The 26,152-nt window shown below is 43.9% G+C and overlaps 1 long non-coding RNA gene across 1 annotated transcript; it reads left to right on the forward strand.

Annotated features, from left to right (window-relative positions):
* The first annotated feature begins 15,009 nt into the window (after positions 1 to 15,009).
* Positions 15,010 to 22,444, forward strand: LOC144893577 (uncharacterized). Its single transcript, XR_013624477.1, has 2 exons — positions 15,010 to 15,079; positions 22,152 to 22,444. It is a non-coding gene; the product is annotated as an uncharacterized LOC144893577 (long non-coding RNA).
* Positions 22,445 to 26,152: the final 3,708 nt, after the last annotated feature.

Below are 26,152 nucleotides of genomic sequence, written 5' to 3' on the forward strand. Positions count from 1 at the left end.
TTTGCAATGTATGTTTGTTTTTACCTTTTTAACCCCCGCTCGACTTAGCCTGAAACGGGGCTGATGGATTTGGCCTAGTCCATTTGTCCGTCCGCAACCACATCTTGGACATGTATGGACCGACTTTGTTCATACTTAGCAAAAAGCCAATACATGATGGTATACATATGCACATCATTTTGTTTATTGATGCGATCAAATATTTAACTGGCAGCCATTTTAGTTGTAAAAATACTGATGTTGAACATATCCTCAACCATTTCTCTCGACCTGCATTTACCATTCTTGTTTAAACTTTGCACATGCATAATGAATGATGGCTTACATATACACGTCATTTTCTTTCGAGATCAGATCCAAGATGGCCGACTGGTGGCCATTTTGTTACTTAAACATGTCCCAAACCATTTTCTGGACATGCATAGACCGATTTTGTTCAAACTTGGCACACAAACAACACATCAGAGTATACATATGCAGAAGATTTTGTTTTGTAATTTGCCCAAAGATGGCCGAATGGCAGCCTTTAACTCTTTATAGCAAAATTACTAAAATCACGGGGCTTTGAAATTTTATGTCTTTTTCTCTTTGTTTATATTAAAGAATGCTGTCACTCTCAAACGAGACCAGTGGTCCTCAATGTTTTTCGTATGATTATGCATTCTGGCCTAATTTGCTGCAAGGATGTTTGTGTTTTTGTATACCCGTGAGCTTTGCCTTCGGGCTTAGGTGCATGTGTATTCGTTTGACAAGCTATATTAGATCTTGTACTTTATTTAATCTTGGGATTGAAGTACAAGTTCTTCACTTCATTACAATGTTGTACACCGCACCTTTCCTATGCCATCTCCAGGCATTGCAAAACGTCATTGCCGGGCACCGAAGGGGGCTCGGCAGTGACGCACGCTGAAAGGGAGTACTCAGTTTTCACTCTGGTTGTTTGTTTTCTTGTTTTCTTTCTTGTTTGTTTGTCCGGACGATATCTCAGCCATCCTTTGAGCTAGGAAGCTGAAATTTCGGCACCATAGTGAGCAAGTCCTTTCTCAAAAACCGTAGTTTCTTGTTTTTTGATTAATCAATTAATTGAGGAGTTATTTAATTATTAGCGATTAATGAAGTACTTATTTAATTAATCAAATTTCCTTTCTCTTCGTACCATTAACTCAGGCACCTTTTGAGTTAGGAAGCTGATATTTGGACATGCCAATGACCAGGTGATTTGGCTGCATAGCCTATTTTTGATTTATTAATTAATCAATTAATAAATTAATCGATTAATTATTTAATTATTCGATTAATGACTAAATATATTTTTTTTAAGTTACAAATTCTGATGAAATGGTGGTGGTTTATGTGTTCTATGACCGAATTGATTAATAATTTAATTTTTTTATGATTATTATTTATTTCTTTTCATTATTAATCATTTATTTATTTTCTTTTTCATTTGGCCAATATCTCAGGCACCTTTTGAGCTCGGAAGCTAATATTTGGACATGAGTGACCAAGTGATGTGGCTATCAAGGATATTTTTGATTTATTGATTCATCAATTAATCAATTAATCGATTAATTATTTAATTATTCGATGAATTACTATTAAAAAAAAATTCAGTTACAGATTCTGATGAAATAGTGGTGGTTTATGTGTTCTGTGACCGAATTGATGAATAATTTATTTTTTTAATGATTATTATTTATTTATTTTCATTATTAATCATTTATTTATTTTCTTTCTCATTTGGCCAATATCTCAGGCACCTTTTGAGCTGGGAAGCTAATATTTGGACATGACAGTGACCAAGTGATGTGGCTATCAAGGATATTTTTGATTTATTGATTAATCATTAAATCGATTAATTATTTATTGATTAATCAATTAATTATTTAATTTTTTATTAATGATTTATTTAATTAAATTTCTAAAAGATACATCTTCGGATGAAGCACTAGTGGTTTAGTTATGCTATTAGCCAATTGATTAAGAAAATATTTTGTGATAATCTTTTATTGATTTTAATTATACAATTAATCAATTAATTAGTGTACACCTCTCCCTCCCAATGCAGCGTCTATGAGCTGCACTGCGGTATTGCAGGCGCCCGGGCAATGCCACACTGTAGGATATTTAAGTAGGTCATTGTTGCTTTTCTATAATCAAAAGCTTCTATTTATTATGTACCTATGTATGAAGCATGGTGTGTTATTGCTTGCACATTGTGTACGCATACCTCACTTGTGTGTGTATATATACTAGGGCATGCCCGTACTATATATATATCTAAAATTATATCCCCCCCCCTCTATTTACATGAAATGGTTTGGTCCATTCGCAAAGCCAAAGCGAACGGCTTGCGAGTACGGTGACAATCCCCCCCCTCTATTTACATGAAATGGTTTGGTCCATTCGCAAAGCCAAAGCGAACGGCTTGCGAGTACGGTAGAACCCCCCCCCCCCTCTATTTACATGAAATGGTTTGGTCCATTCGCAAAGCCAAAGCGAACGGCGAACGGCTAAATCGCCATAGCTCGGTAACTACTTCTCCGATTAATATGAAACCTTGAAGAGGCACATCCTCAGGTCCCCAGCAATATACCTGGCAAGTTTCAAGTATATCGGACCCGTGGTTGTCGAGAAACAGCGGTCACAGACAAACAAACACACAGACACACAGACACACACACACACAGAGAGATTACTGGAATTATAGATAGACTAGGGCATGCCCGTACTATATATATATCTAAAATTATATCCCCCCCCTCTATTTACATGAAATGGTTTGGTCCATTCGCAAAGCCAAAGCGAACGGCTTGCGAGTACGGTGACAATCCCCCCCCTCTATTTACATGAAATGGTTTGGTCCATTCGCAAAGCCAAAGCGAACGGCTTGCGAGTACGGTGACAATCCCCCCCCTCTATTTACATGAAATGGTTTGGTCCATTCGCAAAGCCAAAGCGAACGGCTTGCGAGTACGGTGACAATCCCCCCCCCCCCCCCCCTCTATTTACATGAAATGGTTTGGGCCAAAGCGAACGGCTTGCGGAGTTTGGTAAAGAAATCGCCATAGCTCGGTAACTACTTGTCCGATTAATATGAAACCTTGAAAAGGCACATCCTCAGGTCCCCAGCAATATACCTGGCAAGTTTCAAGTATATCGGACCCGTGGTTGTCGAGAAACAGCGGTCACAGACAAACACACAGACACACACACATACACACACACATACATACACACAGAGATTACTGGAATTATAGATAGATACTGTGTGTGTATATATATATATATGTATATATACATATATATTGTTGTGGTTTTGAGAATAAAGGCAACCCCCATTTATTTATTTATTTATTTATTTATTTATTTATTTATTTATTATTTTTTTTTTTTGTATACAAGATCGAGGCTCGTGAAAGAGCGAAAAGTTGCATCACAAGTTTAGTCACAAGTTTAGAAAAGTTTAGTTAGTTGCATCACAACATGTAGCCTCGTTTTAGCAGTTATTTCTTATTAAATGTGAAGTCTCCTTCCCAGTGTTAGTATGCGTTGAGGCAGGTAAGTAAGGGTAGGCCTCATTGGGCCTGGAATGCCATGTGGTGGCCCTAGGACAAGTCGAGGAGGCCCGAGGGAGGAGTCGGAGGGCGTGGCTGGTAAGCAGCAAACAGCCAACGGTAGCTAAAGGGGAGTGGCCAATAACGACGGCCAATGAGAGCTAAAGGGGAGTGGCCAGCAACGGCAGCCATTGAGAACTAAGGGGAGTAACTGATGAGGGGCTATCACGACACGTGACCCACGGCGGCCAGTAGAGGCCTGTGGAACATTCTAGTGGGGCTCCGGGGGGATATAAGACCCAGCCCGGACCCCCGAACAAGATCTCTCTCTGCCTCTCTGCCTCTCTGGATTTGAGCGCTCTGTCAGGACGAGCTTTCTGCAGCCCCCCCCCCCTCATTATCCCTGGCTCTGGTCTCTCTTTTGCCCTCACTCTCTTGGGATTCAGGCTCTCGCAGGATGATCTCTCTCGTTGGCCCTGTACTCCGGCGATCTCCCTGCCTGGACTCCCTGCACGTGCGCTTTGCTTCGCTGGCTTCGGGGCACGCTGCGCTGATCCCGTTTGTGCACAACTGAGGTCGACGTCCCTGCCGCGAACATCACCAAGGGGAACGCCCAACGAGCCGTCCAGGGCGAACTGCACGAAGCGGCCGCGCTTCGTGCGGGTCTTCTTCTTCCTCCCCTTCCCCGAGCGAGTCAGAGGGTTTCCCTTGTCTGGGTAACGTAAGTAAGGACTGTTAAGTTTCTCTTCTGTGTCCCTTTTCTCTCCCCAAGTGTACATTTGTGAATAAACCTGTGCTTGTTTCCAACTTGGCCGTTTTCGTCCCTTCACCATTGGTCTCGCATTGCATGAGATAAAACCGCTCGATCGGGTTCCTAGTAATTAACGGCACGAGTTACACGACACGCAAACCGCTCGGGTGTATCAGACCGGAGTGACTCGTGTGGGGTCCAGTCCCCGTCCTCATGGCGGCGGTTGTATCGAAGGTACCCGGGTTGTGACCAGAAACCCTTCCACGCGCTCGCTGCGGGTTTGGCTGCTGGAATTGCTCAGCAATCCGCCCCCACGAGAGTAGAGTGGGTAGCGGTCTCGTGGACTCGAACCTCGAGGGGGAGCAGGGCTTAATCCCCCCTCCGTACGTCGACGAGCTCGAGATCCATATATATATATATATACACTGGAACCCCGCTATTACGAACTTCCGGATATAACGAACGAACTTCCTGTCCCCCGCATATTTAATGAGATTCTATTGTTTTAACGTAAGGCAAATCAATATGGCTACACCGTCCCGTAAACGCAAGATCTTGTCAGTTGAAGACAAGCTCCGTATCATTGATCGTCTCAGTCTTGGTGAGAAAGCAGTATTACGAACACTTCAAATTGCTGAGGTTAATGACGAAGATTTGGATAATCTTCCAAGATTATGGGTGGACGTCGATGAAGACGTTCCCGTGACCAGTTCAATGACCGATGAAGAAATTATCGCCTCCGTTCGTGAAACGACACTGCAGTGTGACATCGAAAGTGACTGATGACACCAATGAACAAGAAGTTCCAGCAACATCTGATGTAATTGCCGGACTTGAAACAGCACTTTCCTGGTTTGAAGGGCAACCGGTCGAAAGCATGAAAGTTTTACAGCTCCGTCAGCTATTATCTTATGCACGCAAAGAAACCGCCACCTCCAAGAGTAAACAATCCAGGATTACCAGTTTCTTCACGCAGTAAATTGAACATTCGGTGAATATTACATGTACTTGAACATTTTATTTATACATGAACTTTTAAACAATGACACAACAGCAATGCTTTTTAAAGTTTTTTATTCGTACAATCAAACAATAAAATGTACATGAACAATACAAAGAGTTTGTTGTTTTGCATATGAATAGGTGTGATAGTATGGTGATTCGTACCTTATTCAGTATTACGAACACTTCAAAATAACGAACTTTTTTTTATGTCTCCCGAGCAGTTCGTTATATCGGGGTTACAGTGTATATGAATGAATGAATGATCGTTTTAAGGCCATTGTTCCCCGCTAGAGCGGGGGTTAGCCTTGCGGGCCCCATGACAATCATGGTTCCCTGTTTGAGGCAATGTTTTTATGGCTGGATGCCCTTCCTGACGCCAACCCTTGGTCGCCTCTTACGATGCGCAGGGATACGGTGCACCTATTCTAAACCGGGGTACACACCGGGATCAGCCTTCAGCCTTCTCCAAATTATCAGCAAAGTCATGGAATCCATCATTGCTTCAGATATGAAATCTTTCCTCTTCTCCAATGGCTTTATCTCTGACCATCAATTTGGTTTCAGACCTGGTCACTCTACTCTGGACATGCTGCTTCTGCTTTCTCAACAATGGATGGAGGTCCTCAATGCCAAACAGGAAATTAGAGCTGTCTCCCTTGACATATCACGGGCCTTCGATACGGTCTGGCACCCCGCTCTGCTCACCCAACTCTCCTCCTTTGGTATCCATGGAAATCTCCACGCATGGCTGGTGGACTTCCTCTCTAGTCATAGTCAACGTGTGGCCCTGAATGGGTTTCTCTCATCTCCTCTTCCCGTGCAGGCTGGAGTTCCCCAAGGCAGTGTCCTGGGCCCTGTGCTTTTTCTGGTCTTCATCAATGATCTCTCTGACTCTCTTGAAAATCCTCTCTATCTCTTTGCTGACGACTCTACTCTCTGTCGCTCCAGTCCTCATCCCTCAGATCGGCAGTCTGCAGCCTCCTCACTCTCTGCAGACCTGGACGAAATCACAGACTGGCCAAACAAATGGAATATGTCTTTCAATCCTGACAAATCTCACACTCTTACGATGTCTCTCCAAAAAGACCGACTGGACAACCCTCCCATCCACTTTCTGAATAATCCTCTCCAAGAAGTTCTGTCACTCAAGCTTTTGGGGCTCACTATCTGCCATGATCTTTCCTGGGAAAACCACATTTCAAATCTGGCCTCCAAAGCCAGTCGCCGACTGGGCATCCTCCGTCGTGCGAAGTCCTTCCTTGGCACACCTGAGCTCCTCACCAGATACAAGGCTTTCATCCGCAGCTCAATGGAATACTGCTCTCCCCTCTGGGCTGGTGCTCCTGCCTCACACCTAGCTCGTCTTCACGCTGTTGAAACCAAAGCGTTCAGAATCATTGGAATCTCCCGCGATGAAGCTAACTCCAAGGGCCTTTCACTCACTCACCACATGCAGGTTGGTGGTCTTTCCGTCTTCTACCGACTCCTCTCTGGCCTTGCCCCCCCAGCTCTCTCTGAGCTCTGTCCCCCAAATATTCCTACAGGTCGCACAAGATCTGCTTGCAACCCTCTTATGGTTAAACTGCCAAAAGCAAGACTTTCTGCTCACCTTCACTCCTTCATTCCTCTTTTATCCCACCTCTGGAACAAACTCCCTCACTCTCTTCAATCCCACTTCACCCTCAAGGTCTTTAAAACAGCTGTTCACCACCATCTTTTATCTTCCCCCATCCAAAACCTTGATCTTTTCTACGCCCGCTAATTTCACCCCAAATCCTACACTTTTTTGAAATACCAACTTCTGTCCTGGAAGTCCTTGGTCTCCTTGTGTTTTCTACCTCTCCCCCCCCCCCCTTCCCACGCCCCCTCCCCCCAGGCCATCTCCCTCCCACGCTTCTTCCTGCTCTCAGGTGTTGTGTTTGTGTGCTTCCCCTCCTCTCCCCATCTTGTCTTCCGCTCCCTCTTTTTGTATGTTTTGTTTGTCTGGTTGATTTGTTTGTGGAATAAATGTTAGCTCTTTCAAGAGCCTCGATTCAGTATTCAAAAATATATATATATATATATATACAGACTTGGCATTTAATATGGAATATTTTTTTTGTGGGGGTGAACTTACTTTTCAAGATGACTTAGAACCAAAAGTTCATTGGAATTATGTTGAAATTATTCTAGATTTTGTTAATGTGACCTTTAAAAGAAACAAAAACCACATTTGACATTTCGAAGCAAATAAATTGATCCTTGAAAGTGATGTAAACTGATAACGAACTCAATTCACGGACTGTACTGTGTTAAACTTCTGTGCGTTTTCCAGAAGTATCTCTTTATTTTGCACATTAGCCAAGATTTTTTTTAACAAAAACAAAAGTTAAATTACGACTGGGTTTACGGACAGTAAAATTATAGTTCAGTACTTCGTGTAACCCCCACGAGCATTCAGGAGAGCACGTACACGTTGAGGCATGCTGTTCACGAGATTTGCCAAGGTTTGGACAGGAATCGCTTGCCTTGCAGTCACAATAGCCTGCTGCAATTCACGCACAGAGGCAGGCTGCTGGTCCAAGTTGTCGATTTGACACGTTAATTCTGCCCACAAGTTCTCTATCGGATCCATATCCGGGGACATGGCAGGCCACTCCATATGCTCTACACCACGGTCAGCAAGAAAGTGTTGGATCATGCGAGCACGATGAGGCCGTGCATTGTCATCTTGGAAGACAAAGTTTCCTCGAAAGGCTGCACGAACAAATGGAAGCAATGTTTCTTCCAGAATGGCCCTGTGCTTGAACTGGTTCAGGTTTCCATTCAGAACAACCAGGTCAGTTTTGCCCCCTGCATGAAAAGCAGCCCAAACGGTCACTCCACCACCTCCAGCTTGGACTCTTGGCACTATACAATCTTCGTTGTAGGCTTCATGCACTTGTCTGCACACTCGGCCGCGGCCATATTGACGATAGAGCAGAAATCTAGACTTGTCACTGAAGATCACGTGATTCCAGTGTCCTGGCTGCCATTGACGGTGCTCTCTGGCCCACTGCAATCGGCGCTGGCGGTGTTGTCTGGTCAGACGTGGCTTTCTCAGGGGACGCCTGGCACGAAAGCCTGCTTGAACCAGTCGTTGGTTGACTCGCCTTCTGGATACAGGCACATTTGTCAGTTGCTGCCACTCAGCCCTAAGCCGATTAGCTGACTTGGTACGGCCATTGCGGACTAACCGGTGCAGCTGCCGATCATCCCTCCTTGTGGTTCTGCGGGGACGTCCTGACCTCAGTATTGGAGTAGAGACGCCCCTCTGAGCATTTCGTTTCAGGATCTTTGACACCTGACCTTGAGTGATGCCATACTGCCGAGCAATAGCACGCTGTTTCATGCCGGAATTTCGTAAAGCCACCACTAAATGACAAACAGCATTGTCGAGTTTACGGACCATCTCCAGGGGAAGCGGCAATAACTTTTGTAGACATGCAGCAGTTGTTTTCCACTAATACAGAACGCAACAACCCTTATATGCCCGATTTTTATTTTTATTTTTTTGTATACTGAATCGAGGCTCATGATTGTGAAGCCAATCGTCAAATGTACCTGTCCGTACATTTTGTCACGCCACCTGTGATATAATCCTGTTATTGACTTCTTGCTGCGACAGACAATCAGTGACATGGTTCTTTTAACAAAGAAATCACCGAAGCGTAAAAGAAACTCACCAGATTAATATACCGAGTTCAGAAAGTAAACCCGTCAAGAAAAAAAAAATTCCATATTAAATGCCAAGTCTGTATATATATATATATATATATATATATATATATATATATATATATATATATATATATATATATATATATATATATATATATATAGATATTGTTATGTCGGTGGGATAGGGGGATATATAGATCCAGGTAGATCTGCATTGGTCGGTGCTTTGACTGTCGTGATAGGGAACCTCACCTGTAATAAGTTTGTTTTGGCGGTTTGTCAGATTAAGCGTATACCTGTGATCATACAAGGATGATCGTGTGATAAATACGTAGTTGTCGGAATTATGCTAATTCCCACGTGTGTGAAACCTGTGATCATTCCATTTGTCCCATATGGCAATGCACTCAAATACATTAGTTAGGCCCAATAGCGCACCACATGAATTAAATCCCCCCTCCGCCACAATAACTGACCGCAAGAACAGACGGCAAGTGACAATGCGCTTGGGCTGACAACACCGGCATGGCAACAGACATTGAACAGGCAGGAAATAGCCATGCCCAGAAGGACTGTGATTGGTCAGGGAAGGAGCAGGAAGCTTCCCCGTCATTGGTGGAAGGAAGGTGGAAAGAGCGACACACTGATTGGCCACCGAACGATGACACCAACACCAAAGGCGCGAGACGCTCGGCCAATCAGTGAGGATGGCGCGAAAGAACCACAAGAAGGAACGTGCTGATTGGAGGAGAAACACCAGGATGTGAGGAAGGCGCGAAAGGCAGGCAAGAAGCTACGTGTGGATTGGAAGGGAAGCACAAGTGACGTCAGATGACGTCTAATAAAAGTGTGCGGAGATGGACATTTGCTCTCTTCCTTCATCTCTCTTCGCCCCTTCGCCTCTGCCTATCTTGGCCTCTGCCTTTCTCTTCCCTTCTTTCCTTCTCATTCCCATGTGGACCTTTGCCTGTTGAGTGCCGAAGATCATCCTCCCCTGTTGTTCTGGCTCCTGGTGCTTGTGTACGAGTGCTGTGGCTTTGGAGGGACCGTGCGGTGAGGCCCATGTTCATGCCAACGACCGAGCGGTTCGCGCCGACCGGAGCCGCATCGGGAGACGCGCTCGGAGCCTGACCATCCTTGATGAGGACACACACATCCAGACAGATAAGTCGCATCACACAAACACAGCGATTTATTTTATTATCCTTTCCCATTTGACCTGTTTAAGTCTGTTGTTGGGACGTCCCGATTTAGGAGCATTATTTATTAATCGTCAGGTCCATTGTTCTCGGGTTACGAATAATAATTCGTTTCTTTTTGTACATAATTCCGTTTTCGTTTGTGAGTTACTTTTCGCAGGTTGAAGACTGCGTGCGGACCATCAGGTAAATCTCGCCGCTTCTTCTTCTTTCCTTCTTCCTCCCACACATAGAGTGAAATCTGCCATTGACCCGAACGCCTCAAGTAAGCTCGATTGCTATCCGTGATTTCCCGGTCTTCACCGAGGAAAATCACGCGACTATATATATATATATATATATATATATATATATATATATATATATATATATATATATATATATATATATATATATATATATTGTTACGGTTCTCCGCCGCCCTTCTTCCCCTTACCAAAGGGGGAATTAAACCCCTTGCTCTTTCTGGGCTTGGCGGAACCGAGACTTGAAACGCACCTTCCGGGCAAACGCAAAGCAGGGTTTCGGGACCAAGTCTCGCTCGTACCTAAATCCCTGCACCGCCACGGAAGCGAGGAAGCAAGCCTCGCACGAGCCACGTGTGGTTTGGGTATGCCGAGCGGATTGAGTACCACGTGGTCCGTGCAGTTTAGGTAGTGGAACCCGATTCAAGCTGTTCTATTCGTACCACGCTTAGCCAATGAGGAAATCACAGGAACGATCGAATGGAAAAGGAAGAACACAGGTTTAATTATGATTCCCACATGTATGTACAATGATCGGGACGCAGAGACACAGAGCAGCACTTAAACAGTCTTATCTTATCTCCCAGACTCGGGCCCATCACAATCACACAGGGAATTGCAGATGGGTCGATGTTCAGCCAGACGCGTCGATGTGGTCGTCCAGGAACGGCCCCGTCTGGCTCCCCACGGTCCCAGCATGTCCCGCGAAGATGGCAGCAGGCGGTGGAAGGAACCTCGTAGCGCGTCTCCCGAACAAAGGCAGCCGATGAGGTGGAACGACAAATGCGCGTCTCTCAGCGCAGCTGACGGTTACACAGCCATTATCACTCACGTGACTTAATGCACTGTATGCGGATCGGCCTCCAACTCAACCCAGCGTCACTTTATAATAGCGCGTATTCCGGTTCATGCGCGTCTTTCTTCGCCCGCGTATCTCTCACAGTCCTTGGACACTCTCAACTCCTGCTCGTCAACGATTCCTCCGGGTTGGTCAGTGCGCGCGAGTTCTCCCTGGGCAGCAGTCCTCTCGGGGGCAAGTCCTCAAGTCCTTCAGTCCTCTGGGGTGCCAACTGCTGGTGGCTTTGCGCAACGGGTTATATAGATATGCCCCGAACCTTCTGGAACCCCCTCGAACCTTCTTACCACGCCCTGTGATGCAGTGCTGCCGCCACCACCTCTGAGCCCTGATTGGCGGCTCGTGCTTACCGTCAGCACCTCTGCCGCTCCTCATTCGGCTCCGCCCCGACCCTCCTAGGCCTGCCTCATGTTAATTCGCCCAAAATGAACCAAAGTCAGCGCAAAGGGGCATGAGGCTAGGGAGGCTGGAAAGTCGGTAGAGGTAGGACCTATTCTTCTGACTCTACTCAACGCAGAACTAACATAGGAAAAGGACGAAGCTCACAAATACTAAGAAATAACTACACTATCGCGAGGCTACATGTTGCTTGTGTGACTAACTATTTAGGGGAAATTTTTACCTTTATTATATTGACTGTACAAAACTCAAAACCACAACAATATATATATATATATATATATATATATATATATATATATATATTGTTACGTTTATGGGGGGTAGGCAATGGAATATAGTAGGCCAAGTAGGATTGTATAGTACTAGGGCATGCCCGTACGTGGGTGCCCGTTCCTTGCCAAAAAAAAAAAAAAACGCTACCCGTACGCTCTACCACGCCCGTACGCCCGTAAACAAAAAAAACAACGCTCTTCGCTTCCGCCCTTCGCTCTGACTGAATTGGGAGAAATAATGCGCATAAGAAATCGAGAAATTATTATTTTCTCCGGAAGAAATCGAATTACGAACCGTAATGGCGCAGGCTCTCGGGCTCGCAACAACGCGTTCTGTGATTGGCTGCCGGAAGTGAAGTCTTCACTGTCGCAAATGTGAAGCGATGAATACGATGAATCGCAAATTAGTTTTTATTAGTTTTAAAACATAGTTTAACGGCAACATAGTTTGCCGACGGGAAATAAATGAATACGCTCTCAAATGTGCCATCCGAGGCAGAGTCTGTTCGCCACGTTCGGCACACGTGATAGCTCGCTGCTCTCTGATTGGTTGAATCGTTTTTTGGACATAGCTCGGTAACTACTTCTGCGATTAATTTAAAACCTTGAAAAGGCACATCCTCGGGTCCCCAGCAATATACCTGGCAAGTTTAAAGTATATCGGACCGGTAGTTGTCGAGAAACAGCGGTCACAGACAAACATACAAACATACAAACATACAAACATACAAACAAACATACACACAGAGATTAGTGGAATTATAGATAGATAGTGTGCTCCGAATGTTGCGATGAAGAAGAAGAACTAGACTTCCATCTTTTTCTTTCTAGACTTCCGTTTCAGGTTTTGCATATGAGGTTGTGTGTTTTTCCAAGCTCTCCACGCTACGAAAGTTAAGAAATTTTCCCATTTGTATTTTTGCAAAACTGTATTTTTATTTTACGGTGTGAGTGCCTTCTGTGTTATTTCTAGTTATTTCTTGTTAATTCTCAGTGTAAATCGTGCATACCTGTATATAATCATCGGTTGGTTCCCGCCGCGATTTTCAGGCCTGGTTTTCCAGGCCTCGAGGCTTTGTTGTCTCCTCTTGTCGGTCGTTTGTGGTCCATTTACTTTCGTTCTCTCATTGTTTTTTCAGTCTTTTTTTCACCCCATACTTCCCCGGACATCTTACCCTTTGTTTAGTCTTAATCCAAAAAAAAAACAAAAAAAAAACGAATTCCCTTCTCTCCCCATGTTCGTACGTTCTTTGACCACGTGTTTTGCCCCACCCATTTTTTTTTTCTCGCCTTCTTTCATAACTCAATCCTCTCCAGCCGACAGCTTTCCAATTCCAGTTCTCACCATACTTCTTCAACTTTATCCTTCTTCCTCTGATCCACTTTTACCTAACCTTCAAAAAAACATATTAACAAAGAATTTAAAAAGTAGGCCTCTCCTCCCATACTAACACATTTGCTTATACACCTCCCTGTTCCTTCGTTCTCTGCTCTCCTGGCTGTCAATCTCCTATTCTTCTATTCCTGCTTCTGAACCTGTGCTGGAATCATTTTTCCCCTTAGGAATCCTTCATGCCCTCATTTAGGGAATTTTCCCCAGATAGTTTAGTTTAAAAATGCTTAAACTTTCCCCTGAAGTGTTGTATTCTGTTGTATATTGTTACGGACACGGCTTAAGATGTTGCTTGACCGAGCGGAATGGCCGCCGTGTTCGCACAGTTTACCCGATTACCCCCAACCCACCCGATTCCACTCGAACGTTGGCCAAATCGCGCTACGCTAAATCAATGATGGAAAGGACACAACGACTGGGATAAATGAAACGACGCAAGGGGTACAGTTCTCAAGACCTCCGGAGGAGGATATAATTAGTGGTGGAGAAAAGGGGTAGATTACAAGGTAATGAGGTAAAGACACAGAAGAGATGGGCACTTAGTTACAGTCTTATCTTATCCCCGACAGACCACAGACAAACGGAACAAGACTGACTTACACAGGGATTGATGGCAGGGAAGGACAGGCAGTCGATAGCACAAGGTGCACCTTGGCTCAGGGACAGGATAAAGCACGGTCCAGTCCAGAGATGCGGGGAGGTGTCACAGCGCTCGGAGGTGGCGTCCTTCTCTCTCCAAGCTCAGCGCGCATCTCACGTCACCTCCCTCTTCCTGCGCATGCTCAGTGGGGAGTCACACGCCCTCGGCTCGTTGGCTCCGCCCCAGATGGGACCGGTCCGCCGCTTCTATTGGGTGCGGGGGTTACCGGGCTCCGCCCTTGATGAGGAGCTGACAGCGAGCCCCTACTTGGTAACCCCGTCGAGCACATGCTCGATGGCGGCTCGTTGGAAAGGCCTGGTGCACTCCCAACACCCCCTACCAACCAAGCCGGAGTGAGGACGCACACTCCCCGCGCCGCCGCCGTTGTTGTTGTTGTTGTTGTTGTTGCTGAACCGTGAGGAAGAGCTGCGGGGAGGTATTGGGAGGTCCTAAACTTCCTAACGGTGCCATACAATCACATTCTGGTGCAACGAAGAGTCAGAATTAATGGAAACGAGTCCTTAACTGACATAGACTAAGAATAACTAGCAAGATGTCCTATAGTTGTCTACGTGAGATGCGGTGGACCTGGATGCGACATTTAATGGGGGAAATAGGGGGAGGTCGGGTCTACAGAGTGTTGTTTACAGAAAATGGGACTAGGGAATGGGGGGATTGGGGATAGTTGGGAAGTATTGAGGAAATAGGGGAATATTTACAAGCGGATATGGATGGATGTAAATCCCATATCCGCAACAATATTATAACACACTTTTCTTCTTCTTCTTTAAAAGGTTGTTTTAGATTTGCTCACGTCCACCATTTTATTTTTAATATCCTGCATTTGCTTTATATCCTGAGTCCACCATTTTTTTTTTCTGGTAAGGCTTCGTAAGTCTCATATTCACAATTGGAATTATCTGAGCTCTATAACTGCGATGCATTACATCGACGCATAAACAGTAGGCATGTTTTTTGCTTGATGTATGTAAGCCGGGGTATTTTTATTTTCAGAAACGATCGAGGCAGCAGTCTGGTGAATGCACAGCCAAATTAAAGGGTAAGCAATTTGTCTAATAAACGCAAGTGTTTCTGCATAATTAGTCGGAGTTGTCAAGGCTGAATAGTGAATGGATCGTGTCGAGCTATTACTGGTGGTAGTGGCTATTACCAGTCATAATGTAATAAAAGATGTCGCTTATCTGCATGAAAACGATAGACTTGGAAATTATTATGATCATTCGAGATGTTTGTTTATTTGACTTCTGTGCACTCCTGCACCACTGAACTAAATTAGTTTAAAACTGCAGTTTGTGCTCAGGTGGGACAGGGTAGAAAAGGTACTGAAAGAAGGGATATAAATGGCAGTGGATGAAGGGATTGAGGCATGTGAGTGATCGGGTTGAGTGGAATTATGTATGTGAAGCTGTAAAGAAGGCAGTGTGGAACGAAGAATAAGTGGGAGTGGATGGTAGGGGTTGAGGGAAGCATGTGATGGGGTAGAGGGGAATGGGAGAAGGGCTTGCTGAGTAGATAGATTAAAGGGAGTCCGTTTGCAGGCCTCAGCTGCAATGGGCCGTCTCGTATATATAAGCACTTTTTATATAACATTTTGTGTTTTGTGTTTTATTATACATACATACATAGATACATACATGCATGCATGCATACATACATACATACATACATGCATACTTCCATGCATACATACATACCTACATACATACCTACATACATACATACATGCATACATACATGCATACATACATACATACATGCATACTTCCATGCATACATACATACATACATACATACATACAAACATACGTGCATACATACATGCATGCATACACAGTGAAGGAGTGAAGCTGGAAGGTGTGAAACATTTTGCTACCTCGGAGACATGCTGAATGGAGAAGGTGGATCAGACTCGGCAACGGTTGCTCGAGTGAGATGTGCATGGAAGAAGTTTCGGGAACTGAGTGGCGTGCTCATGAGGAGGGGAGTGTCGTTGAAGCTGAAGGGAAAGGTGTGTGGTGCATGTGTGAGAAGTGTTATGATTTATGGGAGTGAGACAAGGGTCATGAACGTAGAGCAGCAACGAAGGCTGGAAAGGGTGGAAATGCGAATGGTTCGGTGGATGTGCGGAGTATCGTTGAGAGAGAGGAAGACAAATGATGAATTGCGAAAGATGATGGGAATAGAGCCTGTGATTGATGCTGTGAAGAGGAACAGGTTGAGATGGTTTGGTCATGTGTTGAGGAAGGATGAAAGTGACTGGTTGAGAAGAGTGATGGGAGTTAATGTAGAAGGAAGTAGAGGACGGGGAAGACCGAGAAAGACTTGGCTAAAGATGGTGGAAGAAGAAATGCGGGCAAGGGGGTTAACAAGGAGAGATGCAGAAAATAGGGCAAAATGGAGAAGATTGTCATGGGGACCGCAAGGCTAACCCCCGCTCTGGCAGGGAAAATGGCCTTAAAATGCATGTTGTTGTTGTTATGCAGTCTTGAATAAAAGTTTTGGTTATTTTAACTTTTGTGGTGCTATTCACCATTAAACATTTGTGGGAAGTTAGAAGTTCGTGATTATAGATAGATAACAATTCAAATTTCTGTGAAAGGCAATTTAATATCACAATTACCTTTAAGTACCATATATAAAATAAATTAGGAAATTGAAAATTAAATTTTTTGTTGCGGTTTCAGCCATATCACTTAATGGTGAAGAATTGCTTACAAATTTTCCTGATCCAGATTTGAATCTTCACCAAAATTGAAACAATGCTTCCTTGTCACACACGTTACCTATCCACCAAGTTATGTCCGAATCCGTCCACAACTTTTTGCGATATCTTGTTCACAAACACAGACCGACAAACAAACCGACAGACAGGTGTGAAAACATAACCTCCATCCACCTTCGGTGGTGGAGGTAAGAAGGCCAGGGGGACCCAGAAGAATCTCTCCCAGGCAAGACAAGCACTTGAAGTTGATCACCTTAAGCAATGGAATAATATCAAATCAGCGTCTGACAAATGGAATGAGAGCAGGCCTGACATTCACGTCTCATCCAGCACTGTGCGCAGATGGCTAATTGCAGCAGCTCCCCCATTGCATAGTCGTAGCAAAGAAAACACCGCTGACACCAGAGATAAGACTTAAAGACTGAAATTTTGAAGGCAACACCATGGACTGGTGACTGAACAATGAATCTGATACTCTGATCTGATGAATCGAAGTTTGAACTTTTTGTATTGAAGAGATGCCAGTTTGTACGCCGAAGACCTGGAGAATGTTACCACACGCAATGTTTGCAGCCTACTGTTAAACAAGTCTCTGTGACTGCCTGGGCTTGTATCTCAGCTTTTGGTGTTTGGAAACCTGTTAAAATAAATGGGATGTTAACTAAATATAAGTACAAGCAGATACTGCAGCACCATGCAGATCATAGTGGAAATTGTTCAGTCGGACGAAGATTCATTTTCCAACAATATAATGATCCAAAACACACTTAAAATAAAATATAACAGTATTTGGAGGACAAGGTTACAGCTGGGATGCTCCAAGTGTTAGAATCACCACCCCACAGTTTAGAATCACCACCCCAGAGTCCAGACATTAGTCCCTTCGAGGCCAAACAGTGCATTCAGAAAGTATTCAGACCCCTTCACTTTTTTCACATTTTGTTATGTTGCAGCCTTATGCTGAAATCGTTTAAATTCATTTTTCCCTCATCAATCTACACTCAATACCCCATAATGACAAAGAGAAAACAGGATTTTAGAAAGTTTTGCAAATTTATTAAAAAGAAAAAACTGAAATATCACATTGACATAAGTATTCAGACCCTTTGCTATGACACTTGAAATTTAGCTCAGGTGCCTCCCATTTCTCTTGATCATCTTTGAGATGTTTCTACACCTTGATTGGAGTCCACCTGTGGTAAATTCAATTGATTGGACATGATTTGGAAAGGCACACACCTGTCTATATAAGGTCTCACAGCTGACAATGCATATCAGAGCAAAAACCAAGCCATGAGGTCGGAGGAACTGCCTGCAGAGCTCAGAGACAGGATTGTGTCGAGGCGCAGATCTGGGGAAGCCGACAAAATTTTTTTGCTGCATTGAAGGTTCCCAAGAGCACAGTGGCCTCCATAATTCTTAAATGGAAGGAGTTTGGAACAACCAGGACTCTTCCTCGAGCTGGCCGCCCGGCCAAACTGACCAATCGGGGGAGAAGGCCCTTAGTAATAAAGGTGACCAAGAACCCGATGGTCACTCTGGCTGAGCTCCAGAGATCCTGTGTGGAGATGGGAGAAACTTCCAGAAGGACAACCATCACTGAAACACTCCACCGATCTTGGCTTTATGGCAGAGTGGCCAGACGGAAGCCTCTCCTCAGTGAAACACATGAAAGCCCTCTTGGAGTTTGCAAAAAAGCACAAAAAGGACTCTCAGACAGTGAGAAACAAGATTCTGTGGGCTTTCATGTGTTTCACTGAGGAGAGGCTTCCGTCTTGTGTGTGTGTATATATATATATATATACTGTATATATATTTACATACATACACATATATATATATATACATATGCACACCTTATATATATGTACATATATGCAACCCTCTTATGGTTAAACTGCCAAAGTCTAGGCTCTCTGCTCACCTTCACTCTTTCATTCCCCTTTTCTCCCGCCTCTGGAACAAACTCCCCCACTCCCTTCAATCCCACTCCCCCCTTCAGGTCTTTAAAACAGCTGTTCACCACCATCTCTTATCTTCCCCCATCGAAAACCTTGATCTTTTCTACCCCCGGTAATTCACCCCAGAGTCCTTGCAGTGTTCATATGTTTTATTCCTCTCCCACCTCCCCCCAAGTCCTCCCGATGTCCCTGCTCTCAAATGTTGTGTTTGTGTCCCTCCCCCTCTCTCCCCATCTTGTCTGCCGCTCCCCTTGTTTTTTGTGTTTTGTGTGTCGGTTTGTCTTTTTGTGTGATTATGTTAGCTCTTTCACGAGCCTCGATCTTGTATACAAAAAAAAAAAAAAAAAAATACAGTCCTGGCCAAAAATATTGCCACCCTTGCAGTTTTTTCAAATAATGCACCATTTCTTCCAGAAAATTGTTGAAACTTAATAGTCTTTTGGTTTCCACATTTGTATTTCTTTGGTTTGCAGTGGAACAAAACAAAAAAGCTGAAAAATAATAAATCTTAGCTTATTCCACTACGAAAACGGTGCAGACAATATTATTGGAACCTTTTAGAAGTTGTTAGAAATAATTAGATTTCAATTAAGTGATTCTCTACATTGGAATGGAACTCATCTGTGCTGAGTTGCAGGTGCCTGCAATATAAAAATCACTCATTCAACCAATTTGAATAGGGAAAAGAAGTCATTCTGCTACTTTGTGTCACTGTGTGTACCACAATGAGCATGGAGAAAATAAAGGAAACCAGAGAATTCTCTGAGGAGGTCAGACACAATATTTTCGCCAAGCATGGACAATCTCAAGGCTACAAGTCCATTTCCAGAGACCTTGATGTTTCTGTGACCACCATACGCAATGTTATCAGGAAGTTTAAGGCCAATGGCACTGTAGCCAACCTCTCTGGATGTGGTCGCAAGAGAAAACTTGATCGAAGATTGGTGAGAAGGATTGTTTGAATGGTGGAGAAAGCACCTCGATTGACTGCCAAACAGATTCAAGCTGACCTTCAGACACGAGGTACAACAGTTTCAACTCGCACCATCCGTCGCCAACTCAATTAAAGGGGGTTCTATGGTAGGAGACCCTGGAGGACCCCACTGCTGAGAGAGAGACATCAGAAAGCCCGACAGGAGTTTTCCAAAACACACCTGAACAATCCGAAATCCTTCTGGGAGAATGTCCTGTGGACAGATGAGACCAAATTAGAGCTTTTTGGTAGAGCACATCATCTCTATGTTTACAGAAAACAAAACTAGAACGGCACTCTGTAGAGAGCATACGTCCGCCATGTGAGAAGTTTACATTTTGTATCTCAGAGTGGACCAGAAAATCACAATTCAGAATCACATTTAATCAAAATCATCCATCCACAACTTTTTGAGATATCCTGCTTTGTATCGTTTTTGGCCCCGTCTCCCAATGGTGAAGAATCACCTAAAAAATTCTTCTAGCCACATCCGAATCCGGATCTTTACCAAAATCTAATCATTTCATCCTTCACACACGCTACCTCTCAGCCAAATTTCGTCCGAATCTGTCCACAACTTTTTGAGATATCTTGTTCACAAACAGACAGACAGGGGTGAAAACATAACCTCCATCCACCTTTGTTGGCGGAGGTAATGAAGTCTTCAAAGAAAAGAACACCTTCCCTACAGTCAAACATGGAGGAGATTCAGTGATGTTTTCTAATGAGTCCAGATCTAAATCGCATTGAACACCTGTGGGGAGATCTGAAAACAGCAGTTGGGAGAAGGCACCCTTAAAATCTGGAATAACTGGAGCAGTTTGCACAAGAAGAGTGGGCCAAACTACCAGTAGAGAGGTGGAGGGAGCGCATTCATGGTTATAGGAAGCGCTTCACTGCAGTTATTTTGTCCAAAGTCTGTGCTACCAAATATTAAGTCGAAGGTGTCAATAATTTTGTCAATGTCATTTCTTTATATTTTCTGATTTAAAAGGATATATTAAGTTCTGAATCACAAAAAAAGGTTCTGTAATATTAACAGTGAAATAAAGAATTGTGGAGACAAATACTTTTGTGAAATTCAACTTATTTTAGAGAAAATTGTGAGTTATTTGAAAAACGTGCAAGGGTGCCAATATTTTTGGCCACGACTGTATATATATATATATATATATACCATATATGTGTATATATACTGCACACACACATATATTGCCAGATAAATTTTCAGCTTGAGACATTGGATGTCTCATACGATTTACTGTATGAGCTGCTGCACCTTTGCTGAAAATAGAATATGATGTACACTGTAGGAAAATGTCCTCCATAATTAATATGCATTACAACAAAGATTGAAACATCGCAATTTAACTACACTTGATTAGTTTCTGTGTAAAACCGAGTGTAACCGGTAGGTAAAGACAAGGTAATTTGGACCGAGCGGAACACGAATCATAACTAACACCGAATATGAGTGTTCATTATTTCCACCGGTGGTTTTTATGGGTCACCAAGCAGCGTGTTGTTTATATCCGGGATTTATAAAGTGTACACTCGAGCAGACACCGGTTCTGCATGAGCTGCGCATGTGTGGACCTCCATCGTGGTCATGTCCTCATGGGACGATAACCCTTCCCCGGCTGTAGTCCCTGGCTTGACGTGTCTATTAAAATGGCATCAACCAAACGTATCGTTTTCTTTTACAACGATTTCAACTTTTAAACTAAATTAAAATCCTACAGTCCACGTGCGTTTGGCCATTACTCCCTTAGCTCAAAACACACACCGTCCCCAATCGCTCTCAACCGCAGAGTCAACGGACTATCGGAACAGTCAGATGAAAAAAAACATCAGATTCATCCCAGGCACATAGGCTTCTGATGTGTGTCCAAATAATAATCATCTTACGATAATTCACCAAATGCATGTTTGTGTGTATGCTGCATGTGTGAGAAGTGTTATGATTTATGGGAGCGAGACATGGGTAATGAACGTAGAGCAGCAACCAAGGCTGGAAAGGGTGGAAATGCGAATGGTTCGGTGGATGTGCGGAGTATCGTTGAGAGAGAGGAAGACAAATGATGAATTGCGAAAGATGATGGGAATAGAGCCTGTGATTGATGCTGTGAAGAGGAACAGGTTGAGATGGTTTGGTCATGTGTTGAGGAAGGATGAAAGTGACTGGTTGAGAAGAGTGATGGAAATCAATGTAGAAGGAAGTAGAGGACGGGGAAGACCGAGAAAGACTTGGCTAAAGATGGTGGAAGAGGAATGCAGGCAAGGGGGTTAACAAGGAGAGATGCAGAAAATAGGGCAAAACGGAGAAGATTGTCATGGGGACTGCAAGGCTAACCCCCCGCTTTAGCAGGGAAAATGGCCTTAAAATGATTGATGTTGTTGTTGTTGTTGTTGTATAATTCACTAAACGTCTGGCTGTCTTTCTGTCTGTTCCCAGGTACCGCAAAAAAAGGCTGAACTGATCGCATCAAAATTTTGGGTGGGTAATCCTGGGACCCCTTGGACTAAAATAGGCGATATTATTTTTCTTTTCTTTTTCCCAATTTCCAATTTTTCAACTTTTCCAATTTTCCAGTTTTTCCAAACACGATAGAATTATATTTACCGATATGAACAATGATGTCGCTTTTATTGAAATTCTACAAATACTGTTTAGATTTTGATGATTTGCGTGTGATATGATTTAATAGATGTTTATATGAATCATTTAAAATAAAAAAAATCCTTCAATTTCTGATATTTTGCCTTTTCCATTTGGGCCTCCCAATCGAAGCCCCGCTCTTAGGGTGGGTACTGTTGCTAGTTTTAATAACTATTTTATGAACAATCAATTGAGTGATTATTTGATATACTGTGCAGGTTGCAGTAATTGTGCATCCCTCTGGTCCTCACGCTTCACTAAAGAAGGGCTTCAAACAACTCCTGAGCTTGAACGAAAGCACTGGCCCTCCAAGGTATAACCTTAAAACAAGCAATAAAAGAAAATAATAATTATAATAACATAACCGCAAATACAATACAGCACAGTTCTCCCTGGAAGTAGTCAAGCCACCACATCCCCTTTTTCCCCTCCTGTAGACCTCAGCTGGTCGACATAAGGCATGAGCCCCGTTTCACAATATGCCCCGAAGGCACGCTAGACGGACCCACACTGCTCGGTGGCTGCACCGACCCTCCATGGCACAGAGTAGGGGGAAGGGGTGAGGGGGAAACCGAAAATCCATTTACAAGTCCAATTGTACCCGCACCCGGGTCTCTCTAATCACAGGGCGTTTCTCCTGCCGACGACCCCCGGTAATCCAGGGCCCGCATTGAGGTTTTTTATTTTATTTTTAACCTCGGGGCAAACAGACAGTCGCAGCAATTAGAGCTTGTGTGCACTCAAAACGAGCTCCTTTCCCTGATTATTATTCCCACAAACCAGGGAGTGATCATTTCACACTGCCGGCTCCACCATCCTTCACACGGACGGAGAACCATGTGAGGATCTACCATTATTTCACATGGACGGGGAACCACATGGGGCTCCACCATTGTTTACATGTACAGGGATTCACATGAAGCCCTGCCATAATTTCACATGGACAAGGAGCTAGAGGCTCCACCATTCCGGATCAGATTCAGACTGAGCGAGGAAAAATACGACAAAGATTTTCTGCCCATGAAAACAGCCTATGGATTCCAAGGCCAACTCCACTCTTGGATTACTCACCCCCTCCACTCTCGTATCCAACATGCGGCTCTCAACGGAATCCTTTCTTCTCCTCTCCCTGTCAAGGCTGGATTGCCCCAAGGCAGTGTTCCAGGCTCCATCATATTCCTAATCTTCATCAATGATCTCTGACTCTGACTAGAAAATCCTCTTTATCTCTTTGCTGATGTCTCCATCCTCTGCCATGACATCCCTCATCCTTCAGACGGGCTGCAGCCTTTTCCTTCTTTTCAGACTTTGACAAAATCACAAACTGGTCAAACACTGGGAATATGTATTTAACCTTGAGAAATCCCACGCATTCACTCTCTCTCTCTCTCTCTCTCTCTCTCTCTCTCTCTCTCTCTGTCTCTCTGTCTGTCTCTCTGTCTCTGTCTCTCTCTCTCTCTCTCGCTCTCTCGCTCTCTCGCCCTCTCACCGAAAGGACCGTACCGCAAACCCTCCCATCGACTTTTGCAACAACCCTCTCCAAGAGGATTACTTCCTTGGCACGGCAAGAGGTTAAAATCCTTCCTTGGCACACCTGAACTCCTATCTTCCTTTAAGGAGCTCGTCCACAGCCTGGTGGTTTACTGACTGATCTCCCCACTGGGCTGGCTCCCCTACCTCACATCTCGCTCACCTTGAGGTCATGGAAACAAGGGCCTTCAAGATCATTGGAATGTCTCGCAATGAAGCTGAGTGTATGGGCCTATCACTTTGCCATCGCTGACAGGTCGCGGTGGTCTCTCTGTCTTCCTCTGCCTCATTTCTGGTCTTCCATCCTCAGCCCTCTCCATGCCTCCTCTCCCCATGTATCTGCAGGACACACCTGGTCAGTCATCCGCCAGTCAGTGTGTGTGTGTGTGTGTGTGTGTGTGTGTGTGTATGTGTGTGTGTGTGTGTGTGTCACATGCACACTTATAGTGCCTCCATAAGTGTTGGAAAAGTTATGTCAAATTTGTTATTATTGCTCTACCGTACACTCACTAAGTTAGGATTTGAGATCAAAAGATGAATATGAAGCTAGAGTACAGAAGGTCAGCTTTTATTTGTCCATTTTTGTATTCATGTATGTTTTACCATTGTAGAACAACAGCACTTTTTATGTTCAGTACCCCCATTTTAGGTAAGTACAAGTATTGGGACAAATGAATGACAGGTGTTTCTTGTTGCTCAGGTATTTCTTGTTGCATTGATCATTCACACATAAAAAGAGCTGTGAATATCTATTCTTGCTTTTAGCCTTTGTTTTTGCCTTTAGAGTCAGTAGGCCTGAACCAACATGAAGACCAGAGAACTGTCAACAACATGCAACAACATGCATTTTAAGGCCATTTTCCCTGCTAGAGCGGGGGTTAGCCTTGCGGTCCCCATGACAATCATGACAAACATGACAATTCGTGTGAGTCTGTTTGTATTGTCCTGTGGGTATAAGTAAGCCTGTTTAAGCATTGCACTGTGTCTTCTTTTCCTGTATATTACTTTTATTTCTGCTCTTCCTTTCGTTTTTGTATAGTTAATAATAAATACCTGTTCCTCCTTACTTTGGTTTCATTCTCGTCCGATCGCTTTCGTGATTTCTTTCAATTGAGTACCTGTGGCACGATGTTGGCCGAACCACTTTATAATCGGGTTTAGTCCATTGCTAACGGCTCGGATTCCGGATTGCTAAACCACTCGGCAAATACCATCTTGTCCGGGATTCGAGCGGGGCCATCCACCTGCTTTGTGGAGGGATTGGCGGAGGTGTCCGGGAATCCCTTGACCAATCACCTTGGCCAATCCTATCCCACAGAGGAGCGGGGTAGGTCCAGAAACGGAGACGGCCAGCTTAACAAGAAAAGGGGGATTAACCCCCCCCCCCCTTGCTAAGGTGAGTGCCGTACTCCGATTCCGTAACAATTGCCCAAGTAACAATGTAGTACGTTACAGTAGTAGTGCCGTAGTGCCATACCTTACAATACTACAGTAGTGCCGTACGTTACAACGTAACAAAAGACCAGAGAACTGTCGTTGGAAGAAAATCAAGCAATTTGGAAGCTGAAATAACAGATTAATTCAATTAGAACCACAACACAAAAATTGGGAATAGCAAATACAACAATTTGGAATATCTTGAAAAAGAAAGAAACTACTTGGTGAAACTACAATAGACAACGGCCGGGTTGGCCATGGAAAACAACTGCCGTTGATGACAGAAAAATCATGAGAGCTGTGAAGAGAGACCCTAAAATAACTGTCAGTGACATCACCAACAACCTCAATCACAATCTACCATTCGTGGTAGAATTTGACAGTAGAATTACAAAGGCTACACCGCAATATGCAAACCTCTCATCAGCACCAAAAATAGAAAGGCCACATTATGATTCACCAAGAAGTACAGAGGTGAGCCATTAGAGTTCTGGAACAAAGTTTTATGGACAGATGAGACCAAGATAAACCATTAACAAAGCAATGGAAAAGCCAAATTCTGGAGAAAGGAAGGAACTGCATTTGATACATCCTCATCTGTGAAACATGGTGGAGGGAGTGTCATGGCTTGGGCTTGTATGGCTGCCTCTGGAACTGGCTCACTCGTGTTTATTGATGATGTAACTAATGATGGCAGCAGCAGAATGAATTTGGACGTGTATAGAAACATTTCGTCTGCCGATGTGCAAGAAAACGTCTCCACACTCATTGGGCGGCGTTTTTTTTTTGTTTTTTTTTGTATACTGAATTGAGGCTCGTGAAAGAGCTAA

The sequence above is a fragment of the Myxine glutinosa genome, chromosome 9 (assembly GCF_964187855.1).
Source record: "Myxine glutinosa chromosome 9, kmMyxGlut1.1, whole genome shotgun sequence".
NCBI classification, from domain to species: domain Eukaryota; kingdom Metazoa; phylum Chordata; class Myxini; order Myxiniformes; family Myxinidae; genus Myxine; species Myxine glutinosa.